The sequence below is a fragment of the Musca autumnalis genome, unplaced genomic scaffold, assembly GCF_047663935.1.
Source record: "Musca autumnalis isolate F117 unplaced genomic scaffold, ASM4766393v1 scaffold_3, whole genome shotgun sequence".
Taxonomy (NCBI): domain Eukaryota; kingdom Metazoa; phylum Arthropoda; class Insecta; order Diptera; family Muscidae; genus Musca; species Musca autumnalis.
Window position 1 is genome coordinate 111153734 of NW_027411866.1, and position 14655 is coordinate 111168388.

Below are 14655 nucleotides of genomic sequence, written 5' to 3' on the forward strand. Positions count from 1 at the left end.
AATGTCGGAGCGGAATTGGATCGATTTCGCCCCGACTTCGAAACGAAATATGAAGAAACTTCTTGGGATATTCGGAAGGACAATTTTTTCTTCGAATCTTCGTACAGATTTCTGAACAATTTCAGAATAATGCCGTATAAAAATTGGGGGTGCCTTCCGAATCTTTATAATGATTTCTGAACTATTTTGGAATAGTGTCGTATGAATATTGAAGGAGAAACATTTTTTCTTACTCCTTTCACGGTGCTCTTGAACGAACTTTAAATGGAAGGTGCTTACACCTGGGAAGTTTTTGCGAATGTTCATAGAAAAATCAATAAACCAAAAAATTGCCGGAGCGCTTTTTAAATAAATCGCTATTCAACTTGTCATTTTTAGGGTTTTTTTTAGGTTTTCACGATATTGCTATGAAACCGCAAGTCCTATCGGTTAGGATTAGAGGCCACAGAAATTGCTGAAATTTGGTACTAAGTCTTCGTTGGGGATAGAAAACTTTTCCCCAGGAATTTGTTGGTATAGGTCCACGCTTTCATATAGCCCCCATAAGTACCGATTTTCGTTATTTTGAAGGTTGTGGCCACAATAATCTACCGAAATGGCTGAAATTTGGTATTTGGTCTTCATTTGGGGTATTAAACGTTCCATATGACATTTGTCAGTATAGGTCCACGTCTTCATATAGCCCCCGTAGAACGTACATCGCGATTTTCGGTGTTTTGAAGGTTGTGGCCTCAATATTCCTCATAAATGGCTGAAATGTGGTATTTAGTCTTCGTTGGAGGACTGAAATTCGTCGGTATAGGTCCACGTTCCAATGTAGCCTCCTTAGAGGGGTACCTCGCGATTTTCGTAATTTTGAAGGTTGTAACGTCAATATCTCACCGAAAGACTGACATTTGTTTAGTCTTCCATGGGGTTATAAAATATTCCTGAAGAGAATTATCAGTATAGGTCCGCGGGTTCCTATATCCCCCATAGAAGCGTACCTCTTGATTATCGGTATTTTGAAGGTTTTACCGAAATATCGAAAATTTGGTATTTTGTCTTCTTTGAGTCTATATATTGACGTTTTGATATAGCCCCCAAGGAACGGTACCTTCCGAATGTCGGTATTTTGAACGTTAGCCACATTGCTTAGCCGAACTTGCTGAAATTTGGTATTAGAAATCTCATTTTTCCATTTTACTTCAATGCAACTCGTGGTGGAGGGTATAACGAGTTCGGCCTGGCCGAACTTAACGCTGTTCTTACTTGTTTTTTTTTGTTTTGTTTTTTATTGGAAGATTGTAATATCAAATGTTTCTAATGATCTTCATTGTGGTTATAATTTTGTAGCTATAGTAGAACAATGTAAACGATATGTTCGAAGTATGTTGAACCAATTAAAATTGCATTTGTATTTAAAATATTTAAAAATTGTATATGCGAATTCTATAACCAACCACTTTGTTTTTCGACAACAAACTAAAATGAAACCGAACCCTTGTTGCTAGATACATACAAAAGTCGTTTATTGTGCGAAGGGAAATTTGTTTCCGACATTTCGCTCCGAATTCGTACCGAAATTTGGTACTAAGTCTTCGTTGAGGGTATAATACGCTATAGCCCCCATACAACCGTACCTCCAGATTGTGGGAGTTTAGTTATGAATTTTATCGCGAATTATAACCACCAGCGTAATCTAAAGAGTAAAGAAGTAATATCATAGACAGACGGCAGCATTAATTTGTATTAAGATCTGCATTTAATTTTACTATGACAGATGGCTGTTTTGTTGTTTTTACAATGCAAATTGTGTCGAAGAGCATGAATATGCTCTCCCTCTTACATGAATATGGGCTCTCCTTTACAATATTGCCATACTGAAATACCTAAAATCAGTTTAAATTCAGTTTGATTGTGTGCATTAAGAACGTGGATAATGCACAAATTTATTTGAATTAAGGCAGTTATTGCAAATTAATGCTACCGTCTGTCTAGGGTATAACCTGAATAAAGTAAAGCTGTGTGGTTACTAGTTACTAGAGTTAGCTGTGGGCTAGTAGAAAAATAAAGTCTTGCGTGAATAACTGAAGTGAATAAAGGCAATAAAACATTGTAGGATCGTAATCCAGAAAGAACCCTGTTTTATTTGGTACAAATCGTATTGGGAAATAAAACAGCTTCCACACGGGATCAAGTTAAATCCTAATTCAGTTACAATATGTGTGTAATTTAGTCATAAAAATCACATAGAATAATTTTCATTTTTGAAAAAATATGTATGTTAACATCAAATTCCGTGGAAAACTAGTCCCTAGAGGAAAAAGTGTAGAGTATCACATATAGCACTCCTTTACCGGTTTTTCCATAGCTTTTAAAATTATTATTTTTTTAGTTTGCCATTCAAAACTTTACACTTTTTTGCTCGTTACATTTACTGTTTAAGTCTGTAGTAGTGCTGCATATCTCATGGATCTTGTTGGCCTTGTACAAAAGTGTTTATTATGCATGTGCATTCGTGTTTTTGTTTTTTTTTATTTGCGATATATGCTTCCTTTGTGTTGTCTATCCTTCAGGCTGCAGAAGGCGTCATTGTAACAGATAACTATAAAACTATACAAAAGAGGTAGTTTAAGAAGAAACACAATACAATTTGTTGTGTCTAAATGAACGTAAAGATATATGATTTTCATTCATCATTGAGGAGTACGAATTTCTATTTGCTGAATTAGGAATTTTATTCGTGTACTAAGTGGTTGATTATGAGAAAGAACATTTTATTGTTATCTTCAATAGTGTGTTCTTATATCTATGACACATAAGGCACATAGTTCTGCTTCAAATGTCTGCATATCACGAAACTAATATTCTTTCTTTTCAAGGCCAATTAGTCTGTGGAAAATTAAATTACTTCAAAATGAAATTTGCAATGTCATGGATATCGAAGAAATGCAAATTTTTCCGATAAACACTACATTTATCTAATTGAATTGCGCAAAGAGATATTGAAAAGTGTAATTAAATATGCTAATAACACATACACAAATGCAAACTCAATAGCAATTTAAACATAAATAGATGCATGCGTATGTATGTTGCCAACATACTAACAACGATACTGCTGCTTTAGACCACATAATTATTAATTGTTGATAAGTGCAATAAACGCAAACAGATGTATTGCCATAGCAGTGAATTTTACTACTAATTCTTGAACTGCAATTAAAGTTGAGTACATATTTGAGTAAACACCAAATAGTGAAATTATAATTATTAATATCAGTAGATACATATGGTAAAAACCAAAAAAGTTGTACAATCGATAAATCCGAGATTCACCCTTTCTGAATTCGCGAACTGTTGGCATATTCTATATAATATGTCTGAATTTCTTTAAAATGAAGTGTTTCAGGAAGGGTCTCATAATATCGACCATTAGAAAGAATTTACGTGGAATCTGTGTTGGTGTCAATGTAGAAAAATGGGTAGAAGCCAACAAGTTTTTTATGCTCACTTCCGATTTCTTTCTTAACCTTACATTTTATGGACCTATGCCCAAAGAAAGAATCAAGGAATACTCCATTGGAAATATGATACTAGTGTATGATTTTTCGATATATCCACTACATCTACCTAAAATTGATGCTGACATCTGGATGCCTGATTTTCGGGGTTTTTTTTAGTTTTTTTAATAATCCGGACGCTCAAAATATGATTTTCAAAACTGATAAAAAGATTACAGAACTCATCATTTCATGTCGTTTAATGTATATCTCATGAGTGTTTTTCTTACAGCTTCCTACTAATTGGAGTCTAAAGGCCAAAATTTGATGCGTGCATTTTCTTAAAAACTCATTTTTTGCGTTCAGAATTTACAAGTGTCATTCAATTTCCTTTGAACCCCGCATGAATTTAGCTTCTTTTTGCGACGGATCTAATGAGCCCTTCTGCGTTCGAATCCATTCACTAAAACGGTGGATACAGATAGCTTGAAAATAGGAAAATCTGCAAAAATATATTTTCACAAGTCCGCGTTGTAAACCACAATTTCCTTTGAAAAATTTTACATAAATGGAATCCTTTATACGCGATTATAATATTTGCAAAAAAACGTTTGCAATAAATTACTGATATACGCTAGTAATATGGGCATTTTACCCAAAATAGAATGTGGAGGCACATCCGCGGTTCTTAAAGAATCTATTTGCAATAGGTGTATAGTGAAGTATTTTTGATGGGTCCTACAGAAATCGGATACACATCAAAATCTTGTGCGAATTGCACAACATTGACCCAATTTAACCCCGATTTTTTTCCGTAGAGATAAAAATATTTTTCATATTTGTTATGATTAGTAGTCGTAAAAATAAGTCCTCTGAGAAAAAAATTCTCATTAATTGTTCGCGTTTAGGGAGTTAACAAATGTTGCCTCTAGGCAACTTTGGGCCATTGTGGTTATAAAAATTAACAAAGTTTGTTTCTTAAGTCTTTGTATTATCGTTATATTTTTTATTATTCATAATGTGGAAAAGCATAAACTGATTAGTTTTTTTTTTATTCTAGAGGAAATTTGATGCAAATGTAAAGGAAAAATTATCTGTATTTATTTATCATATATAGTTCACAAATTAGCCGCTTGATATCTTACATATCCCTAATATGTAATATGTATATTCTACCAAAAAAAGTGTCAATCTCATCTTAATTCAAGTAATATAAATAAAACATTTTTCACAAGCCCGAATATCCCAATGACCCTTTGTACTTCATTGAGTACCACCAACCAGCATTTTCATCTTCCACTAATGCAACAAGCATAAATTCGCCAATTTATTTAAAAGTACTTTCCATTTTTTATTCTTCTGAAATCAACCTACCGACACCGGCTTAGTAGTATAGGTAAATATCTCAAACGGTGTGGGAAATACGCATACACAAACATAAAAAATTGCCCACAGGCAACGTCGGGCCACGAAGGGTTAGGGTTTTTTGCATTGTGTGATGCAACTGCACATTTTTTGTTATAGGAGTTTCTACTACTTCTAGGATGTTTGGTATTGCAAATGGTGCTATATCGGCCCACGTTTTGATATAGCCCCCATAGAACGGTACCACCCGATTTTCGGCATTTTGAAGGTTTTAGCATCATCACACCGAAATTGTTAAAATTTGGTACTTAGTCTTCGTCGGGGGTATTAATCTTTCCCTCAGAAATTTGTCGGTATAGGCCCACGCCTTCATATAGCCCGCATAGATTGGTACCTCCCGATTTTCGGTATTTTGAAGCTTTCCCCCAGAAACTTGTTGGTACAGGTCCACTCCTTAGTATTGCCCTTATAGACCAGTACCTCCCCATTTCCGGTATTCTGAAGCTTGTGGCCACAATAATCCACCGAAATGGCTAAAATTTGGTACTTGGCCTTCATTGGGGTAATAAACCTTCCATATGAAATTTGTCGGTATAGGTCCATGCCTTCATATAGCCCACATAGAACTGTACCACCCGATTTTCGGGTATAGGTCCACGCCTTAATATTGCCCCCATAGACCGGTACCTCCCCATTTCCAGTATTTTGAAAGTTGTGGCCTTAATATTCCACCGAAATGGATGAAATTTGGTATTTGGTCTTCATTAGGGGTATTAAACGTTTCTTATGAAATTTGTCGGTATAGGTCCACGCCTTAGTATAGCCCCCATAGAACGGTACCTCCCTATTTCTCCGGTATTTAAAGGTTATGGCCTAAATATTCCACCGAAATGGCTGAAATTTGGTATTTGTTCTTCATTTGGGGTATTAAACGTTCCATATTAATAGATCCACGCCTTCATATAGCCCCGATAGGACGGTATCACCCGATTTTCAATATTTTGAAGATTTTAGCCTCTTTATCATATACTTAGCCTTTGTTGGAAGTAAAAGCCTTCCTGAAATTTGTCGGTATATGTCCACGTTTGAAGGTTGTGACGTCAATATCACATCGAAAGACTGAAATTTGTTATTTAGTCTTCCATGGGGTTATCAAATATTCCAGAATAGGATTATCAGCAAAGGTCCGCGGGTTCCTATATCCTCATAGAAGCGTCCTTTTTTCTAATTTTTTTAATCATACCAAAAAATATATTTGGAACAATTTTCCAACAATAAGTTTTTTCTTTTTTTGTTGCTATAAGATGCAATTTATATAGCCAATCTCTATAAAATTGGTTTCATATTTATGTATGCATTGTCTAGGTTTTTTAAATATTTTTTAATTACTTTTTAAGCTTTGTGCGGACTAGGGGGAACATTAGTTTGGATTTACGTGTATGGATTTGAAACCAAAATTTGTCCTTAACTTCTATACCAAAAATCGTAGATGTGCTCGCAAAAAAAATAATATTTTCAAAAGGACTTGCAAAGGAAATTTGGTTTTTACCATATACATATTTTATGAGATCGCAAATGAATATTTCGATGAGTTACAAACGGAATGACAAACTTAATATACCCTCAAAATTATGGTGGAGGGTATAAAAAGGAACGCGTACCTGATAATTAAAACGTGCGCATCCTAAATCCAGGGGACCCAAATATAAAATTGAAAAATTAACGCAAGAGATCGGAGGGAGTTGAAGTACATTCCTAGCTCGACATATGAGACTAATGTTCTGTATCGGACCAGCTTAGTAGGTAATTAACTATTTATGGGATTTGTATAACCATCGCTCCACTCACAAACATTATACAAATTACCACAAACTCCATTACAAATTATTCGCTAGGTTATCTCGTCTCGATTTTTTCTATAAAATGTTATTTGTTTCACGCAACAACTCAACATGTGCCTGACTTGAGCTCATAACAAATCTATGACAACAAATGCAAATATAATAAAAAGTGCTTTATTACATTATTTGTCGTTGGTGTTTCATAGCAAAACGAAAAAAGAAAACACCATCTAACTCTTGAAGTTAATATTCGTTTTAATGACATATCAAATTTGCATTTTTATGTGATTTTTTTCCTCTTGTTGCTGATGACTATAGCACAACAACTCTTGTCTCAGATTAGCTATAAATGTTCAAATTAGATTTTTTATATTTACAAGTGAACATTTATTTTTTTTCTTTCGTCTCCAGACACCAGTTGACCACCAGCATGTTAGCATATTTGACGCCATTACTTTGACGCAGACCTATCATCATCAGTTTTTTCTTTGTTGCTTTTCTTATTTTTTATTTTGTTTTACGATTGTCGTCTATGCCAACAACATTTCTTATTTACAGTAAAGGAAATCTTTGGATGAATGTTAAAGAAGAAAGAAATTATTTGAAAAAGTAAAATGAGTTAACTTTGAAAGAATCGCACTCATCTGACAACAATGATGTCGATTTAGAAGGTCACTTGTAGATCACCACAAATTCTTTTCTGAGAAAAGACAATGGGTCAACTTTGGAACGCCAATCATCAGTTGAAATGTTGTATACTTCCCGTATAACAATGCCTCCTAATTAACAGTCAGAATTCGGGGTCATTTGACATTTCAGATTTTAAGAAGATGAGGAAAAATGTTCGGCCTGGCAATTATTTTCTTTTCGTTTTTGAAAGTACTAAGCTCTTGCTCTTATTCCTTGCAAAAGCAGAATATCATAACTGATGATATTTCCGGAAAAAAGCTCATGCGGGGTACCATCGTTGTTCTCTCCAAAACATGGACCAATATCTACAATTTTAAATCCGTAGCACCGTTTTATGGAGGCTATATATGCAACAGTGGAGCTGCACTTCTCCAAATAAAGCGTGTCTACTAAGTAGTCCTTGACCTGAGCAGATTACTTGTAGATAACCTTGCGGATTTATGACTGACACGGGTTGGGAGTTCAATGCACTCAACGGAAAGCTGGTGGCACACCATTGCTGCTTTGTGGGACGAAAACTTTGAACTTATAATAAAGCGTTTGGCAATGCCTTTTGCTCGCACAAATACTCATTACAAAACCCCCTACTAAATTATTTTAACGGGGGCATGTAGAATTTAGTTTTTTTTTTGATCACTTAAATATGTAGTTAGAAAAGTAGTGATGACTTTTCGTAACTACTTATATAAGTGGCCAACAAATAACTACTTATATCGCGGGACATGCCCCTGTTAAAACAATGGGTTAGTAGGGGATTTTGTAATGAGTATTTTTGCTGGGTTCTCATTGTTAGGTATCGTTGAACTGGTAAGAGTGGACACAGTTGCTTCCATTTCTCATTCGCCTTTCACTGCGGTGATGTCCAACAGTTCCTTCAATGAATAAACGTTTTTATACCCTCCACCGAAGTATTATATTATATTAAGTTTGTTTTTCCGTTTGTAACGCATCGCAGTAATAACATGCGACCCTGTAAAGCCGGTCTGTTTTAATCACTTTAGCGTCCACAATAATGGCCCATCTTCAAAACTGATCTAAGTTTAGACAAAATATGTATTACGATGACCAAATTTCGAACAAAATCGCTTGATCTCGCTCCTGCCAGACAGACAGACGGACGGACTTTGCTAATTCGACCCCGAATTGCCTGAAAGGGATTTTGTCCAAACATTCGAGGAGAACTAGAAAAGTTTGCGGCCTAGGCAACACGTACTGTTGCCAGACGCCATTTTACATTTTTTAGCCTAAATGTAGTTAGGACAGTTTGGCATACGGGCATGTGTTGTGATGTTTACAGTGACTTGATTGAGAGACCTCCAAAACATGATTTTTGAACGCTTCAGCAGCATTTTCTGGCGACGAAAATCGTTGACCACGCTTTTTTTTCTTGATGTTCGCGAATCAAATGTAGTAATTGGGTGGCAAGGCATGGCTGTGCGGCGGATGACCCATCAATTAAACGTTTTGTCCGGTCAATAAAGCGCTGCGCTGAAATCTATTTTTGAGAGCTCGCATTGTCATGGTGCACAATGATTCGTCTTCTCATGTTCATTTTTCGAATTTCTCCGGAAACTTCAGGCAAACAAATTGTAGTGTACCACTCAGAATTAACCATCCAATCTTGCTTAAGCCGTATAGTTGGCACATGATCAGTTTTGCCGAAGAAACAGGCGACCATTTGCTTCGAAGTGCTTCTTTCCTGAACAACTTTCCCAGGATTTGGCTGGCCTTCGAAGAACCTCACGGTCGACAAGAGCCTTTTTTGAGCAATATCCAAATTGTGCTGGATCTAACGAGCAAACCACATTTTTGCGGCCAGGTATAAATGCAATATGATATGTTAGTTGGGGGAAGAAATGCTCAGGGATGCCTCTATCTCACGGTACAAGACATGGCGATCTTTTTAATCCGTTCACGCACAGCTTTATTTGGAATAACACAACACATGATCGTATGTTAAACTGTCCTGAGTACGTTTAGGCTAACAAATGTCAAACTTTCCAAAATATACAAATGCCGTCTGGCAACACTATGTGTTGCCTAGACCGCGAACTTTTCTAGTTCCCCTTGCAATTGGAGTCTTCGATCATTATTTGGATGAAGTAAATTTTGAACGTATGAAAGTGACCTAAAGGCTTTTTAACGAGATCTTCCTTAAGAAGACGCTAAGGCTTTTTGCAAAACTCGATAGAGAATTTTTGGAAAAGAACATCAAATCTTCTTAGGAAAGAAATTAAATTAAAAAGAAGATCGTAAGCACTTCTTAGAAAATCCACATGTATAACCCTCAATCATACTTATTAATTATACCCTACTCCTCTATGTGGGGAGTGTATTATAAGTTGGTTTTGACCCAAAAGTTTGTAACACATCAAATAATGGTCGTATACCTATATTTATATACCAATATGAATGTCTCGACGAACTGAATAGAATTGGCTATGAGTGTCTCTCCATCCGTCCGTTTGTCCATCTAAACCTTGTAACCACGCTACAAGTCGCAATTTCTATTCGATCGTCACCAAATTTTGGGGGTTGATGGGGTTCCTGAAGGGGTCGAAATGGACATAAAACTTATTTTGAGAAAAAGTAGGTTGTCCTAGGTCCTCAAAAAACGGAGATAGTTCAATAGTCGCTAATCCAACTTTTCATTTTTGCGATTTTAGTTGTAATGAGGAATATCACAGCTTTGGTTGGGACCATCTAAAAGCAAAACTTGACTATGAATGTAGAAAATGGAGGTCGCAATTTTGATCGGATCCTAACGAAATTTTGGGGATCACAGTGGGAAAGAAGCCTATTGAGTTTGGTGGTTACCGGATAATATTAAGTGGTCGGAATTGACAAAAACCTATTTGGAGAAAATTCCGTTTTATTTTTATGTGATTATCTCCGCTTCTAGTAGGAGTATTCCAAGAGGAAAGCCTGTCGGGCTAAAAAACATAAAAGATCTCCCATACATTGATGCAAATTAATATCGTATAATTACGAAATTTTGATTTTGGTGATGATCGGATAATATTCAGGGGTCAGAATGGGTAAAAAAAAAACTCATGTGGAGAAAAATTCAAAGTTTTCTTCTTTTGCGAATACACTCCACGTCGGTAGAATAGAACATCTAAATTTTTGTTAATGTTAGTTTATTTATCCCAAAACGAATGAATCTACGTTTTTAATCATGTAGGTATTAAAAGTCTATGATGTTCCGTATCAAACACAGAAAAAAATATGTTTCTAGCTCTTCGCGAAATGATTTTCTGATAATTTTTCCGATAGCACTAGGAAAAATAGGCATTAATTTTTGGTCATCAGGATTAGAGGTGGGCGAGTGTCGTGCCGTGAGTAGTGCGTGTTCGTGCCTTCTCGAAAATCGCCGTGTTTGTGCGTGTCGTGCCGGAATAAATTTTTGGCCGTGCGTGATCGTGCTTTTTTTCAAGGCACGATTTTGCACGACACGACCAAACACGATCTGCACTATGTGTCACGATCGTGCTAAATTTTTGGACTCCCTTTAGAAGTCGTGCAAGAGACCATAATAAACACACAAAAACCGAACAAAAATATAAAACCTACCAAAAAATTCACCAACTGTAGTTTTCCTAAAATTATTTGCTTCGTTTTTGTCTTCTGATACTTTTTGCAAGAAAAGATGATGTTTGTTGTTGATGTTTGTTCATGAGAGAGAAGCAAATACAAAAACAACTCTGCGGGTTAACGCAATACACTGTCTTTGAAAATCAGTTGTTTATCTTGCTAAATTTGATATTGGAGACAAGTTGGGAAATTCTGTATTTGTAACCGACAATGATTCCAACGTTGTTTCGGATTTTAAAAGATTTAAACGTAAACCTTGCGCTTGCCACAATTTCAACTTAGTTATGGATGATGTTGATGAAAAACAGCCTCTTCCCAAATTGGGAAAACTGATTGACTGCCCAAAAAAGCTTGTAAAATATTTTAAACAGTCGGAGCTAAACAACAAATTTTTCGAAAACGTTAAAACAAGATATAAGAACACGTTGGCTTGAGAGCATATACCAAGTCCAGGGGCTGGATTCTTGTTCTGTGAAAATTTGAAATGAAAAATATTTCCTTTATAATTTTTTTCATTTGACAGTTTTTTCCTTTAAAAAAGTTTTCATTTCACATTTGCATAGAAACAGAATTGAGCCCCAGAATGAGATTAAGAGTATTTTGCTTAAAGGTAGAACCTCTATTGGGCTTTCTCAAATTATGCAAAGAGTGTTCCAAAAAAATTAAGCTGGGAAAAATACCCTACTATACACTTTTTTGCCGTTTGGTCTGAAAAACTTTTAAAAGTTTGTTCAATTGATGCCATTGATTATCAATTCATTCATTTGAAAACAATTATTGTTTACATGGCTTAAACGCTTTGTACCAGCAATGGCACATCTTATAGGGATGTTTTTATTTCCGCCATTTAAGGAAATGATTTTTTATTAGAAGAAAACAGAAATGACGTAACAGCTAATGTAAAAGCGATTTGATATATAAATGGTTATAATTTTGTTTTTAAAATATTATTTTTGAGAATTTACAAAATGTCTAAAAAGTGGCGAAGACTGCCCACCCATGGGGCAGCTTCGTCATCGATATTGAACATTCTCCCACGGACTCTAATACTGTAATTTTCCCTACTTCCATAATTTTTCTTCCATAAATATCAACATTATACAAAAACGAACAAGTTTTCTATTGAATAATCAAAAATGATATTAAAATTCACAAAAAGTAAACGATTCTAGCTGTTAATTGAAGTAGGTACCTTGAATTTAGGTACAACAATCATATTATAACTGAAACAAGATACGTTTAGGATAATATTTGATTTTAACTTCATATTATAGTGTGGTATATCTATGGTATAAAGAATTTAAGTTAAACATGACATATTTCGAACATTAACGCACCACGCCCCTATCACGGCGTAGGCGCCCCACCCTTACATATTTTATATTATTTATATATTGACATTTGCAATTGCTTTTTTCGTGCGAATTATTGGGATTTATATTCTTCAGTAGTTGTCTTCTAACAGTATAAAATGTGTTTTTGGTATTACAAAATGTAAAGAAGATATCACAAAAAATACCTACCATAATTATTTTTCCCAATATCATGAAAACACAAAACCGCGTGCGTCCGCTATCATACCTATGACACAACTGCCAACTTTTGGGAGATGATAGATCTTCATTAACCTCACAATTTTGCTTTCAACGGATTTTTTTAGCACTTGTATTTTGCGAGAAAATCGGCGCTGGCGTACCCGCCCCAGTGGCGAAGGCGCCCCATGTTACAGTATATATATGTATCTTTTTTTTGTAATTTCGTGCGTGAGTGTGCGTGTTCGTGTCTTCTTAAAAAACGCCGTGTTTGTGCGTGAATGTGCATAAAAATTGTGTTCCGTGCTCGTGCATGTTCGTGTCTAATTTTTTAGGCACGCGCCCATCTCTAATCAGGATAGAACAGTCATTTAATTTTAACGAATTTTTGAGATATTAACGCCGAATTTTCTTTCATTCGATAAAGCAAGGGTTTTTAATCATTTTTCACCAAAAAACCTATAAATAATTCCGCGAACACCGAAATAACCGCGTAAAAGGGTTTAAAGATAATTGAAAGATAATTGAAACATCTCGGAATATCAATAGGAGTCGCGCAGTAGCGGCATATTAACAAAAATTTAGGTGTTCTATTCTACCGACGTGGAGTGTATCTCGACTTCTAGTAGGGATATTCCAACGTCAAAGGAAGGACGGAAGAAGAAAATATCACATTTACATTGATGCAAAGTAGGTTAGCGAATGTGGTCAAACAGGGTAGATGTCTCAATAGTAGGTAAAGCATCCAATTTTACATTTTTTGTAATAACGCTACAGGTCGCAATTTTGATGGGATCGGAGGTAGAATCATATTGAGTTTGGTTATAGTCGGATAATATTCCCTAAAATTAACGTTTACCAGTGAAAAGCTTATGCACAGTGCTTTTAGTGTAGGGTATCACATAGTCGGCATCGTCCCGATTATAACCTTTTTAAAAATATTTCGCACGAACATTGCCGATGAGAGCTCTAGCTCAGTGGTATGGGAACTGCTTTTATCGCCCAGTCCAATGGCGTGTCGTATATAATACGACAACATTTGTAGCGATGTTTCGCATGGATGAAATAGTCAAAGATTTAGCCACCCTTGAAAAATGTGATGTTCTCTTAAAGAAACCCATACTTCTCAATCTCGGTTCATATTGAAAATTATTGCTTGCTGTGTTTTATGTTTAGAACGTGATCTGATGCAAAGTTGCCCCTATCGGTCTGAGGGAGGTAATGTAAGAATACACAACGACGGCATTCTAAGTGTCTGTCAAGTTAGATATTCCGTGGATTTGTTTCTTTTTTGTCTTTTTAATGACTTTTGCAAACAAATGTCACAATGAAAATGAAGGCATGTTTTAAATCGTAACCAATAAAAAGTAACCAAAAAGCTCATAATACAGTTTTTCACGTACTCAATGTTGTTATTTGAAAAATGTGTTTCAGATTTATTGTTTTTAAAAAATGTTACACAATTGTATGGTTACATGATTTGCTACATTGTCAGCATTTTGGACCTGCAGGTCTATCTTATAACGATGGAATATGAACTAATAGTCATAGCATGATGCAATATGATGCATAGTAAGACAAGCTAATGTCTTCCCTTGCTGTCAAACCCTTTTTTTAAACAAATATTTCAGTTCTATCAAAAAACTGTATGTGCAACGTTTTTATTTTATTATTGGGAAGATAATTTTATTATTAAAGTATTTTTTGGTGGATTCAACACTATATATTATAAACACTATATATTATAAATTTGCAATTATGGCAAAGAGCTTTGGAAATTTTCAGACAAGGGTTGTGACAACAATTATCCTACAAGTCATTCCGACATACCACTACTACGATCTTCCCTAAGATTCCTATAGATTTGTCTGTTTTCAGATGAACCGTACGGTTTATAAAGGATTACAATTTTCACACTACTCACCTTATGTTAATGCCTTTCAAATTTATTTAACCTGAAAAGAAACAAGAAAAAAAAACAATATGAATAATTAAAACCCACAATAAATTTCTCTCACTAATATTATTATTATTATTAATTCATCTCACATAATAATTCTGTAATTATTTAATGCACTTTATTCTGAAATGCTTTTCGAATAATAACCAACATTTTCATTGCAGACTACATTGTTATTTAATATCCTG

The 14655-nt window shown here is 35.1% G+C and overlaps 1 protein-coding gene across 11 annotated transcripts in view; it reads right to left on the bottom strand.

The window, feature by feature from the left end:
- LOC141397476 (uncharacterized) overlaps nucleotides 1-14655 on the bottom strand; it is a 655384-nt gene that overhangs the window by 460242 nt on the left and 180487 nt on the right. For all 11 annotated transcript variants that reach the window (XM_073973773.1, XM_073973783.1, XM_073973777.1 and 8 more), the window contains one exon: nucleotides 14432-14462. The gene's annotated coding sequence lies outside the window, so the exon portion shown is untranslated. The remainder of the gene's footprint in view (nucleotides 1-14431; nucleotides 14463-14655) is intronic.